Source organism: Macaca thibetana, chromosome 12 (genome assembly GCF_024542745.1).
Source record: "Macaca thibetana thibetana isolate TM-01 chromosome 12, ASM2454274v1, whole genome shotgun sequence".
NCBI classification, from domain to species: domain Eukaryota; kingdom Metazoa; phylum Chordata; class Mammalia; order Primates; family Cercopithecidae; genus Macaca; species Macaca thibetana.
Genome location: NC_065589.1, coordinates 94,608,254 through 94,634,802, shown reverse-complemented (window position 1 = coordinate 94,634,802; position 26,549 = coordinate 94,608,254). Strand labels below are relative to the sequence as shown.

At 38.9% G+C, this 26,549-nt stretch overlaps 1 protein-coding gene and 1 pseudogene across 7 annotated transcripts in view; one reads left to right on the top strand and one right to left on the bottom strand.

The window, feature by feature from the left end:
• Nucleotides 1–26,549, top strand: part of MBD5 (methyl-CpG binding domain protein 5) — a 503,218-nt gene that overhangs the window by 289,570 nt on the left and 187,099 nt on the right. The gene's annotated exons all lie outside the window — the stretch shown is intronic.
• On the bottom strand, nt 1,828–2,919 carry LOC126932917 (ubiquitin carboxyl-terminal hydrolase 12-like; annotated as a pseudogene).

The following is a 26,549-nucleotide window of genomic DNA, read 5'->3' as shown; positions in this document are numbered from 1 at the left end:
GATGGATACCCCAGTCTCCATGATGGGCTTATTTCACACTGCATGTCTGTATCAAAACATCTCATGTACCCCGTAAATACATACACCTACTATGTACCTACAAAAATTCTTTTAAAAAAGATCATATCATCTTAAATAGAGGTAGTCTTACCTCTATCTTACTCTTTCCCAATCTGTGTGCCTTTATTTCATTTTCTTGTCTAGTTTCTTTGGCTAGAACTTCCAGCATAATGTTGAATAGAAGTGGCAAGACTAGATATTTTTTGTTCCTGATCTGGGGGGGAAACATGCATTCATTCACCATTAAGTATGATATGAACTGTGGATTTTCCATAACTGCCCTTTAATGGGTGAGAAAGTGCTCTTCTACTTCTTGTTTGTTGAATATTTTTAACATGAAGAGGTGTTATATTTTGTCACATGCTTATTCTGTGCTCCTTTATGTTATTCTTGTCAAATATATTTATATATGTGATAGGCCCAACAGTACTTTATCCTACAATATTGTTTTGTACAATTTCTTTTTCAGTCAAGGAAAGAAGGAGACGAAGTATGCATTCGTTGTATCTTTTTTAATTACTTTTACTTGTGCTGCCCCTTTTCATTTTCTTGATGTCAAATTATCAACTGGATTCTTGAAGAAGTTTCTTTAGTGTTTCTTATAATGTAGATAGATGTGTTATCAATAAATTTTCTCAGTTTCAGTTTCCTTGGGAACATACTTATTTCACCTTCCTTTTTGAAATAGAGTTTTGCCAGAATGAATTTTTTTTTTTTTTTTTTTTTAGATACAGCTGTCTCCATCACCCAGGCTGGAGTGCAGCAGTGTGATCTCGGCTCACTGCAACCTCCACCTCCTGGGTTCAAGGGATTCTCGTGCTTCAGCCTCCAAGGTAGCTGATATTACAGCCACATACCACCAGACCCAGATGATTTTTCTGTATTTTTAGTAGAGACAGGGTTTCACTATGTTGCCCAAGCTGGTCTTGAACTCCTGGCCTCCAGTGATCCACACACCTCGGCCTCCCAACGTGTTGGGATTACAGACGTGAGCCACCATGTCCAGCCCAGAATTAAAATTTTTAAGTAACAAGTTTTGGGGTTTTGTTTTCCCGTCAGCACTTTGTTTATATCATCCCACTGCCTTCTGGTCTCCATTGTTTCTGATGAGAAGTCAGCCACTGATCTTTTTGAGCTTCCCTTGTATGTGAGGAAGTATTTTTCTCTTACTGCATTCAAAATTTTCTCTCCCTTGAACATTTTCACTTTGATGTGTCTGAGTATGATTTTCTCTGTCCTCATCCTACTAGGAATTTGTTGAGCTTCTTCAATAGGTCAATTAATGAATTTTCATCAAATTTTGGAAGTTTCCAGCCATTCTTTCTTTGAGTATTATTTTGTTTCTTTCTCTCATCTCCTTCTGGTACCCCCTTATGCATATGCTGCTGTGTTTAGTGGTGTCCCATATTTCTCTGAGGCTCTGTTGTTTACTACATTCTTTTTTCTCTGTGTTTTCATTACATAATCTCTATCAATCTACCATCGTGTTCACTGATTCTTTATTCTGCCAACTGAAATCTATGACTGTGCCCCTCTAGTGAATTTCTTACTTAATTATATTATATATTTATTTCCATCCAGAATTTCCACCTTTCTCTTTTTTCAAAATCCATATCATCAAAATCCTTTGCTTTATTGTGTGCGAAGAGTATTAGTGGCTTTTGACCTTCCTGCATTTCTATTTTCTTGAAAAATTAGTGATTGATTCTCTCCAAAATAACCAGAGGAGAAATAAGGCAGAAAGTATGTCCTGCTCACGGTCTCCACTCAGTTCTGAGACTAATAGAACAGAATGTAACCAGACTCGGAGTTCTTTGCGATATCTGGGGTCAATACATAGAATTCTTCAGTAATTTGTACATTCATTTTTTTCTACAGTGTCATCAAAGGACAAGCAGAAATCTTGATTCTTAACTATTAAAATATAATGGCCTCACCTGTGGCCACTTCCACAGTGAATCATAATAGCAACAAGGTCATGCATTCTGTCTGGATTGGTTGCATCCTCTGAAGTGTTACACAGACAAAGTTCCAAACGAAAAACTACCTAGTAAGAAAGTTTCGTACATCCGTGAATTTAATCCATATATTTAAATCTTTTCAGATGTAGAGCTATAATCATGGGTGGTTTTTAAACTTTCATTCATGTGCTTCATGTTTGCTACAACATTCTTCACAGTAATGTTTGTATTCACTTCATAGAGTTTCTGTGTTGCTAAAAACGCTTAAACAGTGAATAACTGATGTATTTTGTTCTACATCACAGGAAGTTCTTTAAAATCTTCATCTTTGCTCCTATAGTTTCACAAGTAATACATCTGGTTTCATTAGTTAATGTTTTCTGAAAAATTTCATGCACTACATTGGGTCTGGTGTTCTGTTGTTATTTTCTGTATCAATATTACCATTTGGTAAGTGACCATTTTGTTTATCCTGCCTTCTCTCTTCTTATAAAATATCAGCAATTGTATTTAGTAGGTAATTTAAGAACCCATGGGCATCTTGTTGCATGCGGAAAAGCTCATTTTCTTTCTGTAATCTTGTTTTGAACTTCTCGGGAGATATTACTTCAACCTTTTCCTTCTGTGTGGCTACACTGTGGAAGAAAGTTGCTGAGCACATTAAAATTTTCCTTCTTCCTAGGTTGTCTTGTATGCTAGAACTTTTTCCTGAAATGGATGACAAAAATAAAGCGCATGAAGTACTGAATTCCCAAAATTGCACATATTCCCCAAATTGACTAACCCAAAAGTGTCCATTGCAGGTATTCCCAAAATTGACTAACCCAAAATAGTGCTCATTGACTGGAAACCGTTCTGGGCCAATCTCTTTCTCTAATGCTGAAGCACTGGCACTCATGATCCAGATGGAGGCAGGGGAGGAGAGAAGCCAGGCCACCCACTTGCATTGCAAAGCACAGGCCACAAACCCACGCACCACACCTGGCCAGCCACAATTGCCCGATTTTTTTTTATAATTTCTGTCTCATTATTAATATTATATATCTGTTAAAATTTTATAATCATACTTTCCTTTTGTTCTTTAAGCATAGTTTGCTTTAGTTCTTCAAATATATCATATTTATAATGACTCCTTTAAAATCTTTGTTTAGTCTGAAATCTGGGTCCTCTCACAGGCAGTTTGTGTTCACTATTTTTTTCCTGTGTATGAGCTGAACTTTCTTGTTTCTTTGCATGTCTCTCTCTCTCTTTTTTTTTTTGGAGATGGAGTCTCGCTCTGTCACCCAGGCTGGACTGGAGTACAGCTGCACAGTCTCGGCTCACTGCAACCTCCACATCCCGGGTTCGAGCAATTCTTGTGCCTCAGCCTCCCAAATAGCTGGGATTACAGGCACCTGCCACCACGCCCGACTAATTATTTTTATTTTTTGTACTTTTAGTAGAAACAGGGTTTCACCATGTTGGCCAGGCTGGTCTGGAACTCCTGACTTCAAGTGATCTGCCCACCTCAGCCTCCCAATGTGCTGGGATTTACAGGCATGAGTTACCGTGTCTGGCCTCTTTGCATATCTTATAATATTTTATTGAAAACTGGACTTTCTAGATAGCATATTGTAGCAATTCTGAATATTAGTCCTCCGTACTCATTGTTGTTGGCCTCTTTATTCATTTAATGACTTTCCTGGACTATTTTAACAAAGTCTATTCACCACCTATGTGAAGCTTCTGATGTTTCTCTTCAGAACACAAGCGTTTCCCATGCATATAGTCCTCCTGGGATGACAGTAGCTATGACAGACTCCCTTTGACTGTCTCTTTCCCTGATCTGTTATGCTGTTTGCTTCTATTGGTATCATACCTACCCGTTAAGCTCTAGTAATTGCTGGGGTAATGCTCTGTTGTTTCCAATAATACCCCAGGGAACAAATTGCTCTACAGTCTGTTCCAATTAAATTCTGTCCCCTATACTGAACTAATTTTGAGGCCATTCTTTGAAGTTTATTCTGAAGCCAGGAGGATTGTTCTTAGCTGTCTCTTTGATTCTCTCTGGCAAATACCTTCATGTTCTTGGGCGTGTTTTTCTGTTTTGTTTAATAACTGATATCCAGTCATTTCCTATTATTCACTGAAATGACCTACTACTTAGCTTATTTCTCTCATGGAGATACTAGCCTCCTCTTGCTTACCATCAAAATCTTCATTGTTCAAGCACTCTTGGGCTTGAACTCTCCCACACTCTATTCTCGATAAAGTCAGTTCTCTTGGGGAGAGCTTTGGAGTTCTCTGTTCTTATGACATTCTCCTCCCCCTGGGCAAAATCTTGGAACTACTAGCGGTTAGGAACAGCAGCCCACTTTTCATGCAGTGTTAAACCTGTTTTATGAGCAGAGCAGTGTGCAGAGGAGTAGCCTCTAATCTCTTGACTTGCTTCTCCCAGCATGGAACCTGTGCCCTAAGGGTGAACTGGGGCATGGATGCTTTAAGCTCCAGTGTTCTTAGTCTACCTCACCTGGAGTAGAAGAACTTTTGCTCTACAGATAAGGTCTTGGTGCAGAAAGGGAACCCCTGGCCTCTCAACTGTACTTGAGTGGAATTTTACATCTGCAATACATAGCTGGGGTCATGAGAAATATTGATGGCTTGCCTCTCTGTGGAAGATATCAGAGCCCTTGGCTGGGAGGTGGGGAGAAGGGGAGCCCTGTAATCTTGACCACACCTGCCTGTAGTGGAGCCTCTGTCCTGCTGAGCTGGTGAGTGGGAGTGAGGAAGGGAGTGGGTTGTGACTCAAGTGCCAGTGATTCTCATTGTTCTTCCCAAGAGTTAAGAAATTGTCTTGCATAAATGTTTCCTCATTGGCTGTGTGCCCTTGAGACAATTTTCAGAGATTTTAAATGATTGTATTTTTATAAATATTTTACCAGTTATGGTTGTTTCACTGGGGAGCTCCTCACTCCGCGTCCATTCCAGAAGTGAGTCTGGGCTATTATCTTTTGGACATTATCCCATAAACCTCTCTTCTTCTTCTCAGAAGGAACTTTATTACTGTGTCATTTATAATTTTTTAATATATTACTTGTAGCTCTAGAATCGGCATCATGCCATAAACCACTTTGTACACTGCATGTCAATAAATTACAACATCCTCATATATCAATATTGTATGTATAGACTTAGTGCCAACATGTATGAATAGGCACAACCTAACATAAGTACACCTGTTTATATACATGGCATTCTGTAGGTCATATACAAGGAAAGAGAATAAGCAATTCTGGGTTACAGCTAATCTCAGTTGTAGTCATGCTACTGCCTCCAAACCCAGTGTGACAAAGCAAGGATGGGGAAACTTTCTCCTTTCCCCATCCTTGATGGTCCCCCAGTTAACCGAGGATATGCCGGGCCACGCCAGGCCCTTTTTCTTCTCTAGCAGTTTCTTCCCAGAACCTCCCGGCAGAAGGTGGGCTTTGTTTTGTCCTCTGTTTAAAGAACTTTTTCTTTTTTTTTTTTTTTTTTTGGAAACAGAGTCTTGCTCTGTCACCCAGGCTGGAGTGCAGTGGCATGATCTGGCTCTCTGCAACCTCTGCCTCCCGGGTTCAAGTGATTCTTCTGCCTCAGGCTCCTGAGTAGCTGGGATTCCAGGCATGCACCACCACACCTGGCTAATTTCTGTATTTTTAGTAGAGACAGGATTTCTCCATGTTGGTCAGAATGGCCTTGAACTCCTGGCCTCATGTGATCCACCTGCCTCATGTGATCCAGCCTCCCAAAGTGCTGGGATTACAGGAATGAGCCACCTTGCCTGGCCTAAAGAACTTTCTTTAAAGAACTTTGTCTAAAGTTGTTTGGAACTTTAAGAGTTCTTCTTTGCTCCTGCAACCCTCTATTCTGTCCAAATGTTCACTGACTACTAATGCTGTATTCTAATTTACCTGAAAAAATGAAGGACTGACCTTCTGGATCTATTGCTTGATTAAGCCTTCAGGTACCTGCATACAAGATATATAAAAGGCTCAGTTTTATTCCATTTCCTTGGGTATTTTGTTTTGTTTTAATAACTGATATCTAGTCGTTTCCTATTTTGTTCACTGAAGTGTCATGTTATGTTTTACCCACATGCAGAGTTAACAAGTTTCTATTATGTGTGATCTCCATTCTCAAAAATGTCTGAGGGCCTGTAAAATACACTTTAAATGCTTCAGGAAGTCAATCATAACCTTTTATATTTGCCATAGTTTGCTTTCTTGCCTCATCTCTGATCTCCCTGAGCGCCACTTATACTTACTGCTTTCTCTTAAGCAGACCATCTATTTTATGTGTCAGTGCTTGTGCTTTCACAGATACTTAACCAAATGATTGTCACAGAATATCCTGATAGTAATATGAGATATCAGAGATATCAGGGACCCACTCCACACCTATAAAATAAGTGACTACGTTTCGGGTTTTTTTTGTTTTTTTTTTTTAAGATGGAGTTTCACTCTTGTTGCCCAGGCTAGAGTGCAGTGGCACGATCTCAGCTCACTATAACCTCCGCCTCCCAGGTTCAAGCAATTCTCCCGCCTCAGCTTCCCAAGTAGCTGGGATTACAGGTGCCCATCACCACGCCCAGCTAATTTTTTGTATTTTTTAGTAGAGACAGCGTTTCATCATGTTGTCTAGGCTCGTCTCAAACTCCTGACATACGATCCACCCGCCTTGGCCTCCCAAAGTGCTGGGATTACAGACATGAGCCATTGCACTGGCCATGGGGATTGTTTTTTATAAAGCTCTTCATTTGATTCCAAAGCTGCTTAAGAACCAATGCTATTCTCTCTTCTTTTCCTGCAGTGGCCTCCCTATCATCAAGACTTTGCTTGACAAAGTCTTGCTTAACAAAAAGTAGGAAAAAAAAAAAAACCTAGACACAACTAAAATATTACCTTCCTTGAAAAGTTTTTCTCAATTCTGTCTGTATTCCTCAGCTAGCGGATATTTGTTATTCTTGGATAATTAGTATTAGAGCTCTCTTTCTGGGTTTAGGGAGTACCCTACATTCTGAATCAGAGATATTTTCTATCTTACAAGCTTAAAATGCCTACTACTTACTCTCCCAGCCTCTCTTACACATTGGGCATAAGTCCATAAACAGGACTGCCAATCAGGCATACTCACCACAGACTTTGAAACAAAAATTAGAGACATGAAAAAAACGTAGACTACAGACTCCATTTCTGGAGTCTTCATTTCTGAAGCAGCAGTAGCAGCTACTTCCAGTTTCCAAATATAACAGAAAAGTTATTATAGTGGCAACATATATCTTGCAGCTTCCAGACAGTAGCATTGCATGCTGCACGCTCCTTTCCTGGTTGGGTAACTTCCAAAGCTGTTTCTATAGCATCCTGAAGAATTCTGTGAGGTGCTTCCTATCCTTTAATAAATGTATTTTCTGCTGAAATTACAATTTGGCTTCTATTGCTGGTAACTAAGATGGAGGGACACCTCTGTACCCCCAAAGCACTTCATTCATAAGCCAATATCGCAATAAACCAAACTATCTTATCGTTAATTGCCAGTAGAATATCAGTTAACTGAGTCAAGAAGGAAAGAAAGCACATTCTAGCCAGAAAAGCATGGCAGGAGCCTGTGTAGCTGGAAGGGACATAGAAGGTACCAGGGACTAAAGGGACAGTGTGTCTGGAAGATCAAGTGAAGTAACTGGTGAAGAGTGTCCATGGATAGGAAGTTGTTAGAGGAATTAAGTAACTGAATCATACTGTTAGCAGTGGTGAATCCATATGGGTTTGCAACAACCTCAGTTCTTACCTCCTCAGAAGAAAGAATTCAGCAGGGCAAAGTGAGAGACTGAGGCAAGTTTTAGAGCAGCAGTGAAAGTTTATTAAACAGCTTTGGAGCAGGAAGGAAACGAAGTAAAGTACACTTGGAAGCGGGCCACGCAGGTGATTTGACAGATCAAGTGCATGGTTTGACCTTTGACTTGGGATTTTATATGTTGGCATGTTTCTGGGGGAATTACGTCCCTTTTCCCCTGATTCTTCCCTTGGGGTGGGCTGTCCTCCTGAGCAGTGGCCTACCAGCACTTGGGAGGGGCTGTATGCATAGTGTATTTACCAGAGTTGTACATGTGCTCACTTGAGGCATTCTTTCCTTACCGATCTAGTGTTCTTAGAAGAAGGTCATATACCAGTTAAACTCCGCCATTTTGCCTCTTAGTGTATATGCTTGCCCCCACTTGCCTAACTCCTGAGATCTTACCAGAAAGCTGCTGATCACCAGTTTCAGGTGTTTTTATCTATTGGGAGGCTGCCTTTCCCTGGCACCAGCTGTCACCAATTATTATTTTAGGGAGACAGACCATCTGCCTGACGATCACCTGATGGTTGCCTGACATTCTTGGTTGGGGGTGGGGGGCCCTCTCCTGCCCTGCTCGTGTCTGACTAGCTACCTACTGTAACAATACTAGCTGTATAAGACCATGTGAATATATTTTTAAGTTCAAGAATAACATAAAGCTATTGAGTCTTTATAAATGGCAGATACTATGCTCAGTTTCATATTTTGAAAAAATCCTCTTGCTGTGGGCATGAAGAATAGATTGGAAGTGGGAAAATACTGGTGATTTTAGTTGGATTTGTGATTTGCTCATAGTGTTAAGTTCTGTATTATTGTTCCAAGTGATCACTGCCTCCAGACCATATCTTTCTATGAATGCTCACTTTTTCCTTTTGGAGCAATCTGGAATGAAGACTTTCCCTTCCCATCAAAAAGCCTTTCATTTTAACCTTTAAAGCTGCCTAAGACACAGAACAGCCTAGAGCAATATTTTCTCCATGCTTCCTGCTGTTATTAATAGCTCTTGCTAATAGAGACCTAATTTTTTAAAGTCAATGTTCTGCTGAAGAGACTTAAACTTATATCAAGTCCATTTAATTACATATAGATGTGTGACTTAGATTGGATTATTTTTCTATCCATATATTAAAGCAATTCTGTTTTGGGTTTTTGTTCGTTTGTTTTTTGGGGTTTTCTGGAGACACGGTCTTACTCTGTCACGCAAGCTAGTGTGCAGTGGTGCTGTCATGGCTCACTGCAGCCTCAACCTCCTGGTTTCAAGTGATCCACCTCAGCCTCCTGAGTAGCTGGGGCTACAATGTACACCACCCTACCTGGCTAATTTTTTTTTTTAACTTTTTTAGAAATGGGGTCTCACTATCTTGCCCAGGCTTCTGTTTTATTTTGAAAGCATGGTTGCTTTCATCTTACTCTTTTCAAACTAAAGTGAAAAGTAAAATGATATACCACACTAAAATGTATATGTTTCATTATATCATATATACATTATATGTTATACATTATTATATACATTATATATCTTTAAGAGCTATTCAAAAATAAAATTTGAAGATATTATTTATATTTTTCGTGGGTCTCAGAAAGTGAAATAATGATTGCAGATCACCAGATTGCAGATGACCAGCAAAATAATTGGAGCTGCTATTGGTTTTTAATAAGTGGAACCTTCTGAATTTTAGCAAATCCAGCAAATCATTACAAAAGACATTGAGCAGTAAATCAGACAAACAATTTGGTGTTTCGTTAATTAGTATATTCAAGCCATTTAAGCTTCTGAAGAATAAGGTTGCCCTGCCAGAAAATCTTTCCAAGCATACTTAAAAAAGCAATATTCTAAACAAAGGCACAGCATTTGGTTGCTAATATATGCAAAGTTGGTAGGGAAAAAGTCTGTGTGGCTACATGTCAGGCCAGCCGGCTTACCACAACATCACAGCAGGGAGCAAGGGAAAGTATTAGAGGTTAAAGGCAAAGACAAAGAGGAGATAACCAGTTCCAGAGTGTTATTTCATATAAGAATAATTTTGTTTGCTGTTGTTGACCTTATCTGTCCACATCATTTCTTAGTTATTTTAACTGACAAAAAAAGAAAAGTGTAGAATATGAATAAGAACAAATAAAAGCATATATTCTTTGTCTAGTAAATTTCAGGAAATACTAGGTTTAACAATTTGAAAAGATCTGTCATTTTTGTGAGTCAAAAATGATTGATTATGGGCAATTTCATGTGGTTCAACCTAATCAAACCTACCAGTGGATTGTAATATATCACAATATACAGCATGTTGCAAATACAGTTTGCTCACTCTGAATAGATTTGGATATCTTTTTCTTTTTTTGTTATCAAAAATTATTTGTAACAGAAAATATTTATACTTTTATCTAATGAATTAATTTTATTAGGTGTCAGAAACACTTGATGTGGACATTTTTAATAGAGATTATCAAGCTCAAAAGAAACCTTTAAAGTACTGAGGGGGCAATAGAGTACAAATGACCTCAAAGCCTAATGCTGATGAACTGAGCCAACCTATAATGCCCTCATCAATCTCTCAGCTGATATTCCAGGATTCAGAGAGTTTCCACAACCATATATCCACACTGCAGATCTCCCTGATTTCTAGGAGTCTGAAATCTCAGGAAAGATAAGAGTCAATGTAAGTAGTAATAATAATAATAGCAGCTAACACCTAAATAGTATTTACTCTACACAGGCACTGTTTTAAGTGTTTTACATATATTAATTCATTTAATCCTCAAAGCAATCCAATTAAATAGCTAATATTAACATCAACAAATAGGTGAGGAAATGCAAGCACACAACAGTTAAGCAATTTGCCCAAAAGTGCCACAGTAAGTAAGTACCTGAGCCAAAATTTAATCCCAGGCTTTCTGGCACAAGAGTCAGTACTTAACCAGCAGCAAATTGCTTCTCAATATTAAAAAAGTCTAGCATCACTGAATCAATTCTAGTACATTGTGGATTGCAAAATTAGTTGAAATACCAACATCCTTAATAAAGCTTTTCAAGCTTCTTTTCATTCTAATAGCTAGTATTTTGGACTACGTTAAAGAAAAAAATATGGATGACATTTGATGAGACAATAAAGAAGACTTTGTTCAGGGACGACTGCACTGGGGGCTGCAGTGGGAGAGAGAGATTGGGCCCAACTCTAACTCCAATAAGGGCAGTGGGTATCTATAGCCAAGGAGCAGAGTGGGTGTCAGTGGATGGAAAATTACTGAAAGGAAACATCAGAAGTAAGGAGAATTCTGGCTACACTGACTTCACAGGGTTATTTTAAAAGGCAGGCCATTTGATCAGATACCAAGGATGGGAGATTTTTGCTAAACTGATCCAGCAAGATACTTGCTTAAAGTGGACTAAACAGGCAGAGTCCCTAGATTAAGGATGGAGCCCAAGATTGAAGCCTTGTTGAGAGGAGGACTCAGAGGAGCCTAACTAATGTTTAGTCAAAGGAGGGAGTTTCTGTCAATCCTCCCTGTGGTGCAAAGGAAAGAAGAGTCGATCTTCTTTCCTTTGAATAATAGAAGTCTATTCCTCGTTTGGTAGAGGATATCTGCCGGATGTATGAACAATCAGGTATTTAATGAGGGGCATTTCTATGAAACAGAAAAAGAAAAACCAAGATTAATGTCTACAAACCCAGTTTCTGTGTCCAGAAGGCAGCCAGTCAAGAACATTTCTGGATATTGGGCTCAAAGCATCTTTAAATGATCGACTGAGGGTGAGAGAAGCAACCCAAGAAATTTCCTGGTTTGCAATTTGAATGCGTTTAGCGATGACATCGGGTGAACTTTCTGAGGGGCCCAAACAGCAGCAGCATGATGGTCGCCTGCACACAATCTGTTATGGTAATTTGTTTGAAGTTCGTGTCAAGTTGTCCAGCTTCAGCTTGCAGAGCTTTGGGAAAATGGCAGTTTTAGTTCGTAGTGATGCCAAAGCAGAAGGATGGGAGAAAAAATTAGAATGTTAGTTTGGACACTTATAGCCAGATATCAAAGGAAACTAGAATTCTGGATCCTGTCCAGTTTACAAGAATATAACGAAACCTCAAAGACAATGAACAGAGCTAGAATCTAATAATAGGTCCACTATATATGTTTTCCACTGAAACAAATTTTTTTACAATCTCCCCCCTTTTTAATTTTGTATTACAAAATAAATCTAGTGTCATTAGATTTGGCCTTATTATTTAAATAAGCATAGCAAGAATGTTAATCGATCACATAGGCCTTTTAAAATTTGCTTTGTTTGAACTTTTCTTTTTTTTTTTTTTTTTTTTTTTTTTTGAGACAGAGTCTCGCTCTGCCGCCCAGGCTGGAGTGCAGTGGCGTGATCTTGGCTCACTGCAAGCTCCGCCTCCCGGGTTCACGCCATTCTCCTGCCTCAGCCTCCCGAGTAGCTGGGACTACAGGCGCCCGCCACCTCGCCTGGCTAGTTTTTTTGTATTTTTTAGTAGAGACGGGGTTTCACCGTGTCAGCCAGGATGGTCTCGATCTCCTGACCTCGTGATCCGCCCGTCTCGGCCTCCCAAAGTGCTGGGATTACAGGCTTGAGCCACCGCGCCCGGCCGTTGTTTGAACTTTTCATAAGGAATCTCAGATTAAACTTTTAAAACCCAGGCTAGGATACCAAGCCAAGAACTCACCATCAGATTTTGCCACCTATTATGCCTACAGATTTGAGTGAATTCCTCTCTTCTCTAGGTCGCCAAGGCATCCAGAGTTTCCTGGGCCTCACAAGAAGAGACTTCTGTATTCAATTTTAAGAATGGGAACCCTGTAAGCCAGATACCAGACTGGTATCTCAAGAGGGCTTTCTAAGCAATGATTTATAAAGTTGACTCTAGTTTCTTAAATCTGTTTAGTCATATCTGATTCTGTGTACTTCATTCTAAAATATGCCATTTCAGTCAAAGCCTTGGTAATATAATCAATGTTTCCAGCTCTGTCTTGCTATAATAAAGACATATTTTTATTGACCTTGTACAAATAACTATATTGTCATAAAAATAATAGTCAATAATAGTATCCATATTTTGGAGAGATTAGGCAGAGAGAAAAAAATAAATGTTTCATTTTGTTTACAAAGGCATAATCTGTAAGATTGCTGTAAGCTATAGATAGTTTAAGATAAAAATATTTCTTTTAATATGGAAAACAAAACAATAAAGAACCAGCAATGTTCCAAACAAAAACTAATAACAATTAATTCATTCAGTCTCATGTAATTAATTTTTGTTCTGCTTGATCTTGAATTAATAGTTTTATTAGCCCATCAACTTCTAAGGATCTGATAACAGTTTATTTGAAAAGAGAATTTGGTTGTTTCTGTGACACACAACAATAATAACTGGAAAAGAGGGTTTTGACAAAGTCCTATGAATGTCATGCAATTTCTGGAATATTTATATCAAAATTCCAAATTTATTCCAAACTTCTGGAAATTTATATCAATGACATACACTCATACAAATAGAAAATAAATAAGCTTAAACATCACATTTTATTTGACAGTGCTTCCTATGTAATTTAACATGTCAAATACACCAATGTAGGGTAACATCCTTTTTTTTTTTTAATTATACTTTAAGTTCTAGGGTACAAGTGCACAACGTGCAGGTTTGTTACATATGTATACATGTGCCATGTTGGTGTGCTGCACCCATTAACTCATCATTTACGTTAGGTATATCTCCTAATGCTATCCCTCCCCAACCCCACGATAGGCCCCAGTATGTGATGTTCCCCTTGCTGTGTCCAAGTGTTCTCATTGTTCAGTTCCCACCTATGAATGAGAACATGCGGTGTTTGGTTTTTTGTCCTTGCCGTAGTTTGCTGAGAATAATGGTTTCCAGCGTCATCCATGTCCCTACAAAGGACATGAACTCATACTTTTTTATCACTATTCCATGGTGTATATGTGCAATATTTTCTTTATCCAGTCTATAATTGATATACATTGGGTTGGTTCCAAGTCTTTACTATTGTGAATTGTGCTGCAATAAACATACTTGTGCGTGTGTCTTTATAGCAGCATATACCTTTGGGTATATACCCAGTAATGGGATGGCTGGGTCAAATGGTATTTCTAGTTCTAGATCCTTGAGGAATCGCCACACTGTCTTCCACAATGGTTGAACTAGTTTACAGTCCCACCAACAGTGTAAAAGTGTTCCTATTTCTCCACATCCTCTCCAGCACCTGTTGTTTCCTGACTTTTTAATGATCACCATTCTAACTAGTGTGAGATGGTATCTCATTGGGGTTTTGATTTGCATTTCTCTGATGGCCAGAGATGATGAGCATGTTTTCATGTGTCTGTTGGCTGCGTAAATGTCTTCTTTCGAGAAGTGTCTGTTCATATCCTTTGCCCACTTTTTGATGGGGTTGTTTGCTTTTTTCTTGTAAATTTGTTTGAATTCTTTGTAGATTCTGGATATTAGCCCTTTGTCAGATGAGTAGATTGCAAAAAATTTCTCCCATTCTGTAGGTTGCCTGTTCATTCTGATGGTAGTTTCTTTTGCTGTGCAGAAACTCTTTAGTTTAATTAGATCCCATTTGTCAATTTTGTCTTTTGTTGCCATTGCTTTTCGTGTTTTAGACATGAGTCCTTGCCCATGCCTATGTCCTGAATGGTATTGCCTAGGTTTTCTTCTAGGGTTTTTAAGGTTTTCGGTCTAACATTTAAGTCTTTAATCCATCTTGAATTACTTTTTGTATAAGGCGTAAGGAAGGGATCCAGTTTCAGCTTTCTACATATGGCTAGCCAGTTTTCCCAGCACCATTTATTAAATAGGGAATCCTTTCCCCATTTCTTGTTTTTATCAGGTTTGTCAAAGATCAGATGGTTGTAGATGTGTGGTATTATTTCTGAGGGCTCTGTTCTGTTCCATTGGTCGATATCTCTGTTTTGGTACCAGTACCATGCTATTTTGGTTACTGTAACCTTGCAGTATAGTTTGAAGTCAGGTAGCATGATGCCTCCAGCTTTGTTCTTTTGGCTTAGGCTTGTCTTGGCAACGCGGGGTCTTTTTTGTTTCCATATGAACTTTAAAGTAGTTTTTTCCAATTTTTTCCAATTCGGTGAAGAAAGTCATTGGTAGCTTGATGGGGATGGCATTGAATCTATAAATTACCTTGGGCAGTATGGCCATTTTCACGATGTTGATTCTTCCTATCCATGAGCATGGAATGTTCTTCCATTTGTTTGTGTCCTCTTTTACTTCATTGAGCAGTGGTTTGTAGTTCTCCTTGAAGAGGTCCTTCATATTCCTTGTAAGTTGGATTCCTAGGTATTTTATTCTCTTCGAAGCACTTGTGAATGGAAGTTCACTCATGATTTGGCTCTCTGTTTGTCTATTATTGGTGTATAAGAATGCTAGTGACTTTTGCACATTGATTTTTGTATCCTGATACTTTGCTGAAGTTGCTGATCAGCTTAAGGAGATTTTGGGCTGAGGCAATGGGGTTTTCTAAATATACAATCATGTCATCTGCAAACAGGGACAATTTGACTTCCTCTTTTCCTAATTGAATACCCTTTATTTCTTTCTCCTGCCTGATTGCCCTAGCCAGAACTTCCAACACTATGTTGAATAGGAGTGGTGAGAGAGGGCATCCCTGTCTTGTGCCAGTTTTCAAAGGGAATGCTTCCAGTTTTTGCCCATTCAGTATGATATTCGCTGTGGGTTTCTCATAAATAGCTCTTATTATTTTGAGATACATCCCATGAATACCTAATTTATTGAGAGTTTTTAGCATGAAGGGTTCTTGAATTTTGTCAAAGGCCTTTTCTGCATCTGTTGAGATAATCATGTGGGTTTTGTCTTTGGTTCTGTTTATATGCTGGATTACATTTATTGATTTGCATATGTTGAACCAGCCTTGCATCCCAGGGATGAAGCCCACTTGCTCAAGTTGGGTAAGCTTTTTGATGTGCTGCTGGATTCAGTTTACCAGTATTTTATTGAGGATTTTCACATCAATGTTCATCAGGGATATTGACCTGAAATTTTCTTATTTTGTTGTGTTTCTGCCAGGTTTTGGTATCAGGATGATGCTGGTCTCATAACATGAGTTAGGGAGGATTCCCTCTTTTTCTGTTGATTGGAATAGTTTCAGAAGGAATGGTACCAGCTCTGCCTTGTACCTCTGGTAGAATTCGGCTGCGAATCCGTCTGCTCCTGGACTTCTTTTGGTTGGTAGGCTATTAATTATTGCCTCAATTTCAGAGGCTGTTATTGGTCTATTCAGGGATTCAGCTTCTTCCTGGTTTAGTCTTGGGAGGGTGTATGTGTCCAGGAATTTATCCATTTCTTCTAGATTTTCTATTTTATTTGCGTAGAGGTGTTTTAGAGTGTTCTCTGATGGTAGTTTGTATTTCTGTGGGATCGGTGGTGATATCCCCTTTATCATTTTTTATTGTGTCTATTTGATTCTTCTCTCTTTTTTTCTTTATTAGTCTTGCTAGCAGTCTATCAGTTTTGTTGATCTCTTCAAAAAATCAGCTCCTGGATTCATTGATTTTTTTGAAGAGTTTTTTGTGTCTCTGTCTCCTTCAGTTCTGCTCCAGTCTTAGTCATTTCTTGCCTTCGTCTAGCTTTTGCATGTGTTTGCTCTTGCTTCTCTAGTTCTTTTAATTGTGATGTTAGGGTATCAATTTTAGATCTTTCCTGCTTTCTCTTGTGGGCACTTAGTGCTATAAATTTCCCTCTACACACTGCTTTAAATGTGTCCCAGAGATTCTGGTATGTTGTATCTTTGTTCTCATTGGATTCAAAGAACATCTTTATTTCTGCCTTCATTTCGTTATGTACCCAGTAGTCATTCGGGAGCAGAACATCCTTCTTTTTACAAGATTAGAGCATTTAGGATTTGATTGGGGAACTTTGTCAAAAATGTTAAGAGTTGTAACACTTGATTAAATGGGATCACAGGTCACTGTGAAACAATACTTAGTTGTTTCTTTAACCATAGTAATTATAAAAGGTTTTGCAGGCAAATACAAAAATTTACATAATTGTAAAAAAGAAACCTTAGGTCTTTTAAAATTGATAAGACTTAGGTTTTTTAAGTAATTGAAAATGGACTAGAAAACTTTATTCTTTTAACAAAGAGAAAATTCAATTGTAGCTTTTCATCAGTAAATTATGAGCTCTATTTTTTTTTAAAGAACTTTATAAGTAAATCCATCCAATCTTAGCAACTTGACTATACAAAATTTCTTTTTCACAAACCCTTTCCAACCATTTTACGTCCATTCAGTTTTTATCGTACTCTTTTCCTTTTTCACATCCTAAAACAACAGTCATCTTACTTTAGTAGAAAACTATCCCTTTTTCCTCAATGAAAACACATTTTTAAATCTTTTATACTATTTCTCACTAAAAACACATCTTCCTTTTCTTACACACTTTGCACACAAAGTTGTTCCCCTTTACCTTTATTATTTCTAGTAGTTTAAATTAAACATATTGGTTATACTTTTTTATTATACTTTACGTTCTGGGATACGTGTGCAGAACATGCACGTTTATTACGTAAGTATACACGTGCCATGGTGGTTTGCTGTACCCATCAACCCATCATCTACATTAGTTATTTCTCCTAATGCTATTCCTCCCCTAGCCCCCCACCCCCTGACAGACCCAGGTGTGTGATATTCCCCTCCCTGTGACCATGTGTTCTCATTGTTCAGTTCCCACTTATGAGTGAGAACATGTGATGTTTGGTTTTCTGTTCCTGTGTTACTTTGCTGAGAATGATGAATTCTAGCTTCATCCATGTCCCTGCAAAGGACATTAGCTCATTTTTTTTTTTTTACAGCTGCATAGTATTCCATGGTGTATATATGCCACAATTTCTTTATCTAATCTATCACTGACGGGCATTTGACTTGGTTCCCAGTCTTTGCTGTTGTGAGCAGTGCTACGATAAACATATATGTGCATGTGTTTTTATAGCAGAGTGATTTATAATCCTTTGGGTATATACCCAGTAATGGGATTGCTGGGTCAAATGATGTTTCTAGTTCTAGATCCTTGAGGAATCACTGCACTGTTTTCCACAATGGTTGAATTAATTTACACTCCCACCAACAGTGTAAAAGCATTCCTATTTTTCTGCATCCTCTCCAGCATCTGTTGTTTCCTAACTTTTTAATGCTCACCATTCTAATTGGCATGAGATGGTATCTCATTGTGGTTTTGATTTGCATTTCTCTAATGACCAGTTATAATGAGTTTTTTTTTTTTCATATGTTTGTTGCCCTCATAAATGTCTTCTTTTGAGAAGTGTCTGATCATATACTTCGCCCAGCTTTTGATGGGGTTGTTTCTTGTTTTCCTGTAAATTTGTTTAAGTTCCTTGTAGATTCTGGATATTAACTCTTTGTAAGGTGGATAGGTTGCAAACATTTTCTCGCATTCTGTAGGTGGCCTGTTCATTCTGATGATAGTTTCTTTTGCTGTGCAGAAACTCTTTAGTTTAAATAGATCCCATTTGTCAATTTTGGCTTTTTTGGCATTGCTTTTGGTATTTTAGTCTTGAAGTCTTTGCCCATGCCTATGCCCTGAATGGTATGGCCTAGATTTTCTTCTAGGGTTTTTGTGGTTTTCGGTCTTATGTTTAAGACTTTAATTCATCCTAAGTTAATTTTTCTATAAAGTGTAAGGAAGGGGTCCAGTTTCAGTTTTCTGCATATGGTTAGCCAGTTTTCCCAATAACATTTTTTAAATAGGGAATCCTTTCCCCATTGCTTGTTTTTGTCAGCTTTGTCAAAGATCAGATAATTGTAGATGTGTGGCATTATTTCTGAGGCCTCTGTTCTGTTTCATTAGTCTATATATCTGTTTTAGTACCAGTATCATGCTGTTTTGGTTAGTGTAGACTTGTTGTATAGTTTGAAGTCCGGTAGCATGATGCCTACAGCTTTGTTCTTTTTGCTAAGGATTGTCTTGGGTATACAGGCTCTTTTTTGGTTCCACATGAAGTTTAAAGTAGTTTTTTCTAATTCTGTGAAGAAAGTCAATGGCAGATTGATGGGGATAACATTGAATCTATAAATTACTTTGGGCAGTATGGCCATTTTCATGATATTGATTCTTCCTATCCATGAACTTAGAATGTTTTTCCGTTTGCTTGTCTCCTCTTTTATTTCCTTCAGCAGTGCTTTGTAGTTCCCCTTGAAGAGGTCCTTCACATCCCTTGTAAGTTGTATTCCTAGGTATTTTATTCTCTTTGTAGCAATTGTGAATGGGAGTTCACTCATGATTTGTCTCTCTGTTTGTCTGTTATTGGTGTATAGGGTGATTTTTGCACATTGATTTCGTATCTTGACACTTTGCTGAAGTTGCTTATCAGCTTGAGATTTTGGGCTGAGATGATGGGGTTTTCTAAGTATGAAATCATGGCATCTACAAACAGACAATTTGACTTCCTCTCTTTCTATTTGAATACTCTTTATTTCTTTCTCTTGCCTGATTGCCCTGGCCAGAACTTCAAATACTATGTTGAATAGGAATGGAGAGAGAGGGCTTCATTCTCTTGTGCCAGTTTTCAAAGGGAATGCTTCCAGCTTTTGCCCATTCAGTATGATATTGGCTGTAGGTTTGTCATAAATAGCTCTCATTATTTTGAGATATGTTCCATCAATACCTAGTTTATTGAGAGTTTTTAGCATGAAGGGGTGTTGAATTTTATCAAAGGCCTTTTCTGCATCTATTGAGATAATCATGTGGTTTTTGTCATTGGTTCTGTTTAAGTGTTGGATTATGTTTATTGATTTACATATGTTGAACCAGCCTTGCATCCCATGGATAAAGTCAACTTGATCGTGGTGGATAAGCTTTTTGATGTGTTGCTTGATACGGTTTGCCAGTATTTTATTGAGAATTTTTGCATCGATGTTCATCAGGGATTTTGGCCTGAAGTTTTCTTTTTTTGTTATGTCTTTGCCAGGTTTTGGTATCAGAATGATTCTGCCCTCATAAAATGAGTTAGGAAGGAGTCCTTCCTTTTCTGTTGTTTGGAGTAGTTTCACAAGGAATGGTACCAGCTCCTCTTTGTACCTTTGGTAGAATTCGACTGTGAATCCATCTGTTCCTGGGCTTTTTTTGGTTGGTAAGCTATTAATTACTGCCTTAATTTCAGAACTTGTTATTGCTCTATTCAGGGATTCGACTTCTTCCTAATTTAGTCTTGGGAAGGTGTATGTGTCCAGGAATTTATCGATGTCTTCTAGATTTTTCTAGTTTATTTGTATAGAGGTGTTTATGGTATTCCCTGATGGTAGTTTGTATTTCTGTGGAACAGTGGTGATATCCCCTTTATCATTTTTTATTGTGTCTATTTGATTCTTCTCTCTTTTCTTCTTTATTAGTCTGGCTAGTGGTCTATGTATTTTGTTAATCTCTTCAAAAACCCAGCTCCTGGATTCATTGATTTTTTGAAGGGTTTTCATGTCTCTGTCTCCTTCAGTTCTGCTCTGATCTTAGTTATTTCTTGTCTTCTGCTAGCTTTTGAATTTCTTTGCTCTTACTTCTCTAGTTCTTTTAATCGTGATGTTAGGGTGTCAATTTTAGATCTTTTCTGCTTTTTCCTATGTTCATTTAGTGCTATAAATTTCCCTCTAAAAACTGCTTTAGCTGTGTCCCAGAGATTCTGGTACGTTGTATCTTTGTTCTCATTGGTTTCAAAGAACATCTTTGTGTCTGCCTTGATTTCATTATTTACCCAGTAGTCATTCAGGAGCAGGTTGTTCAGTTTTCATGTAGTTGTGCAGTTTTGAGAGAGTTTCTTAATCCTGACTTCTAATTTGATTGCACTGTGGTCTGAGAGACTGTTTGTTACAATTTCTGTTCTTTTGCATTTGCTGAGGAGTGTTTTACTTCCAATTATGTAGTCAATTTTAGAATAAGTGCTATGTGATGCTGAGAAGAATGTGTGTTCTGTTGATTTGGGGTGGAGAGTTCTGTACATGTCTATTAGGTCAGCTTGGTCCAGAGCTGAGTTCAAGTCCTGAATGTCCTTGTTAATTTTCTGTCTAGTTGATCTGTCTAATGTTGACAGTGGGGCGTGAAAGTCTCCCACTATTATTATGTGGGAGTCTAAGTCTCTTTGTAGGTCTCTAAGAACTTGCATTATGAATCTCTCAGTGCTTCTGTATTAGGTGCATATATATTAGGTTAGTTACCTCTTCTTGTCGCCTTGATCCTTTTACCATTATGTAAAGCCCTTCTTTGTCTTTTTTTACCTTTGTTGGTTTAAAGTCTGTTTTATCAGAGACTAAGATTGCAACCCCTGCTTTTTATTGCTTTCTATTTGCTTGGTAAATATTCTCCATCCCTTTATTTTGAACCCATGTGTGCCTTTGCATGTGAGATGGGTCTCCTGAATATAGCACACTGATCGGTCCTGACTTTCTCCAATTTGCCAGTCTGTGTCTTTTAATTGGGACATTTAGCTGGTTTACATTTAAGGGTAATATTGTTATGTCTGAATTTGATCCTGTCATTATGATGCTGGCTGGTTATTCTGCCTGTTAGTTGATGCAGTTTCTTCATAGTGTCAACAGACTTTACAATTTGTTATGTTTATGCAGTGGCTGATACCGGTTTTTCCTTTCCATTTTTAGTGCTTCCTTCAGGAGCTCTTGTAAGGCAGGCCTGGTGGTGACAGAATCTCTCAGCATTTACTTGTCTGTAAAGGATTTTATTTCTCCTTCCCTTATGAAGCTTAGTTTGGTTGCATATGAAATTTTGGGTTGAAAATTCTTTTCTTTAAGAATGTTGAATATTGGTCCCTACTCTCTTCTAGCCTCTTCTTCAGACAGAGCTGCTATTAATCTGATGGGATTCCCTTTATGGGTAACCTGACCTTTCACTCTGGCTGCTCTTAACATTTTTTCCTTCATTTCAACCTTGGTGAATCTGACCATAATGTGTCTTGTGGTTGCTCTTCTCAAGGAGTATCTTTGTGTTCTTCTCTGTATTTCCTGAATTTGAATGTTGACCTGTCTTGCTAGGTTGCGGATGTTCTCCTGGATAATATCCTGAAGAGTGTTTTCCAACTTGGTTGCATTCTCCCCATCATTTTCAGGTACACAAATCAAATGCAAGTTTGGTCTTTTCACATAGTCCTATATTTCTTCAAGGCTTTGTTCATTCCTTTTCATTCTTTTTTCTCCGATCTTGTCTTCACACTTTATTTCATTAAGTTGATCTTCAATCTCTGATATCCTTTCTTCCACTTGATCAATTCTGCTATTGTACTTGTGTATACTTCACGAAGTTGTTGTGCTGTGTTTTTCAGCTCCATCAGGTCATTAATGTTCTTCTCTAAACTGGTTATTCTACTTAGCAGTTCCTGTAACCTTTTTTCAAGGTCCTTAGCTTCTTTGCATTGAGTTAGAACATGCTCCTTTAGCTCAGAGTTTGTTATTACCCACCTTCTGAAGCCTACTTCTGTCAATTTGTCAGACTCATTCTCTGTTCAGCTTTGTTCCCTTGCTGGCAAGGAGTTGTGATCCTTTGGAGGAGAAGCATTCTGGTTTTTGGAATTTTCAGCCTTTTTGAGCTGGTTTTTCCTCATCTTCCTGGATTTACCTACCTTTGGTCTTTAATGTTGGTGATCTTCAAATGGGGTTTCTGTGTGGATGTCCTTTTTGTTGATGTTGATGCTATTTCTTTCTGTTTATTAGTTTTCCTTCTAACAGTCAGGCTTCTCTGCTGCGGGTCTGCTGGAGTTTGCTGGAGGTCCACTCCAAACCCTGTTTCCCTGGGTATCACCAGCGCAGGCTTCAAAACAGCAAAGATTGCTGCCTGTTCCTTCCTCTGGAAGGTTCATCCCAGAGTGGCACCAGCTAGATGCCACCTGGAGCCCTCCTGTATGAGGTGTCTGTCGACCCCTGCTGGGAGGTGTCTCCTAGTCATGAGGCACAGGGGTCAGGGACACATTTGAGGAGGCAGTCTATCCCTTAGCAGAACTCAAGCACTGTGCCGGGAGATCTGCTGCTCTCTTCAGAGGTGGCAGGCAGGAACATTTGCGTCCACTGAAGCTGTGCCCACAGCTGCCCCCTTCCCCCTGGTGCTCTGTCCCAGGGAGTTCTATGTATAAGCCCCTGACTGGGATTGCTGCCTTTCTTTCAGAGATGCCGTTCCCAGAGAGGAGGAATCTAGAGAGGCAGTCTGGCTACAGTGGCTTTGCCAAGCTGTGGTGGGCTCCACCCAATTCAAACTTCCCAGCGGCTTTGTTTACACTGTGAGGGTAAAACCACCTACTGAAGCCTCAGTAATGGCAGACACCCCTCCCCGCTCCAAGCTCGAGCCTCCCAGGTCGACTTCAGACTGCTCTGCTGGCCGCAAGAATTTCAAGTCAGTGGATCTTAGCTTACTGGGCTCTGTGGGTGTGGGATCCGCTGAGCTAGACCGCTTGGCTCCCTGGCTTCAGCCCCCTTTCCAGGGGAGTGAACAATTTTCTCACTGGCGTTCTAGGTGCCACTGGGGTATGAACAAAAATTCCTGCAGCAAGCTCAGTGTCTACCCAAATGACTGCTGCGTTTTTGCTTGAAACCCAGGGCCCTAGTGGTGTAGGCACCCGAGGGAATCTCCTGATCTGAAGGTTGTGAAGACCACGGGAAAAGCAGAATATCTGGGCTAGAACATCAGAATATCTGGGCTGTTCCTAATTGGCACAGTCCCTCAGTGCTTCCCTTGGCTAGGGGAGGGAGGTCCCTGACCCCTTGTGCTTCCCGGGTGAGGCAACGCCCCACCCTGCTTCTGCTTGCCCTCCATGGGCTGTACCCACTGTCTGACCAGTCCCAGTGAGATAAGCTGGGTACCTAAGTTGGAAATGCAGAAATCACCCACCTTCTGCGTTGATCTCACTGGGAGCTGCAGATCGGAGCTGTTCCTATTTGGTCATCTTGCCAGCCACGCTGCTTGTACTTTTTAGCCATCAGTAGTCTTTTCCTTACAGAGAAAACTAGGAAGTAGAAAACTGTAAACTGTCTGTCATAGATAAGCATTTTATAAACACACCATCTCACAATTCCTACAGACATACGCTTCCTCATACTATAGTTTTTCATGTGGCAAAAGGACTTTTTTTTACAGACCTAGATATCTTAACTTCTTTATATTGTATGAAAACAAGATGCCAAAAGTTGATAAACTTATGTTCAGCAATTAATGTTTCAGTGTTATGGTTTTTGTTTTTGTTTTTGTTTTTAAGACAGAGTCTCACTCTGTCACCCAGGCTGGACTGCAGTGGTGCCATCTTGGCTCACTGCAACCTCCACCTCCCAGATTCAAGCGATTCTCCTCTCTCAGCCTCCCGAGTAGCTGGGATTACCGGTGGTGCCACCACGCCCAGCTAATTTTCTGTATTTTTAGTAGAGACGGGGTTTCACCATGTTGGCCAGGCTGGTCTCAAACTCCTGGCCTCAGGTGATCGGCCCACCTTGGCCCCTCAAAGTGCTGCGATTACAGACGAGACTGGGCGCGTTCAGGGTGGTATGGCCATAGGCAAGTGCTGGGATTACAGATGTGAGCTATGGTGCCCAGCCTGTTTCAGTAGTTTTATCTTTCTTAGAAATTATTTAGATATTCAGTAACTATCTCTTACTCAACATAGCATAACTCTAAAGTTTCCAGTTACCAAAAAGATTTTGGCAACTGTTTTTAGGCATATATATATATACATATGGTTATTTTAGGGATAGTTATTACTGAAAAGCTCATTTATAAGCTTTTATTGACTTATATCCATTCAATTCACTTGTTTGTAACAACTGTGTATTGTTCATGGATATGGGACATTAAACAAAGCTAGCCATTATCTTTTTTTCTTTCTTTACTTTTTCTGAGGAGAGGGGAACTAAGAACAGAGCCCAAGATTGGAGCCTAGTTAAAAAGAGGACTCAGAGGAGCTTGATTAAAATTTTGTCAGAGGAACTTTTTCCATAGTTCTTTAGCTAGGTTACAGATTGCTCATCTCCATATTCTAGACCAACCTGCATCCTGCTGCTACATTAAGTAAATCATCACTTTAATCCTGTTGGTACCTTGCTCAAATCCCTCTTATGGTCCCACATATCCACTGCCAGAAAAGGATTTATACAAAAGTAGCATAGCTGAAAGCACCTCCCCACAAGCTCAATATTTCCTTGAAGTCTCTTGTTTTACATTAAAAATTCACATGTTTTACATTTCACTCCAAAATACACCTGTTTGTTTTAATATAAAAAGAATGTTTTAAATTAGGTATCACTTAAATCTCTTCACTTAATTCTTCAAATGTTCAAGTAAAATTGAAGAGTCGAGAAGATGCTTCATGTTTATCCTGGGCCTTCCAGTGGACCATGAGGTATATATTTCTACTTGAAAAGCCCAAGTATACAGAGTACATTTCAGGTGACTTCGCTTCATTTTTAAGACCCTCAATTATCTGGCCCCAGTCCAACCTTCCCATCTTGCTGTTTCCCTTCATTAATCCTCTGATAAATCCATTCATCTACTCATCTACCATTATTTACAACATGCCCACCATGTACCAGGCACTGCTTTCTGAAGATGTCTTATAATGTATACCACCCATATATCTTTGCTTTTGTCCTTTCTCCTTACTTAGAATATCTTCCCTCTTTACTTCTGTCTACTGAAGTGCTAATCTTTAAGACTAATTTTAACACTAGTTGTATTAATCCGTTCTCACGTTACTGTAAAGAACTGCCTAAGACTGGGTACTTTATAAAGAAAAGTGGTTTAATTGACTCACAGTTCCGTAAACTGTACAGGAAGCATGGCTGGGGAAGCCTCATGAAACTTAAAATCATTGGTGAAGGGGAAGCAGGCACGTGTTTTATGGCCAGAGTAGGAGGAAGAGAGCAAAGGGGCTAGTGCTGCATACTTTTAAACAATGAGATCTCATGAGAACTCACTCCTTATCATGAGAACAGCCAGAGGAAAATCTACCCCCATGATCCAATCACCTCCCACCAGGGCACTCCTCCAATACTGAGGATTACAATTTGACATGAGATTTGGCCAGGGACACAAATCCAAATCACAACACCTGCTTTTCCTGACTACCCCAATCAGGACTCTGAATTCCTATAAAACTTACTTGATACTTATTATACAATAGCCTATATTTTTGATATTTGTATGAGTAGGTCTTGTAAATTTTTTAAGGAAGAGTTCATCATGCAGAGAAGCATGTAGATTACATTTGGGTATATAAGATGGAAGTAAACATGTATTTATAGTTTCTTATTTATTATGTGCAATCTCATATCCTCAGCTTGCTACCAAATTAGTGGGCACTTAGGAGTTGTTGTTCCCACCAGTAATATAACATTATAACACTTGAAATAGACCCATTCAGTGACTCAAGATTTAAGTTACAGTGTAGTGATACCTTACATTTCTTAAATAAAATCATCGTATTTCTTAAAAAAAATTCAACCCAGAATCTAGCATAGTACTTGGTTCATAGTTGATATTAAATAAATACTTCTTACAATAATAAATGAATGGATGAACAAATTGAAAAACATGAAGTTGATGGTTAATAATAAAAATATTTTTAAAAGGAAAAAGGAGGAAAATTGTACATAAAAGATAGAAGCTTATTTTACATCAGAGTGTTTGG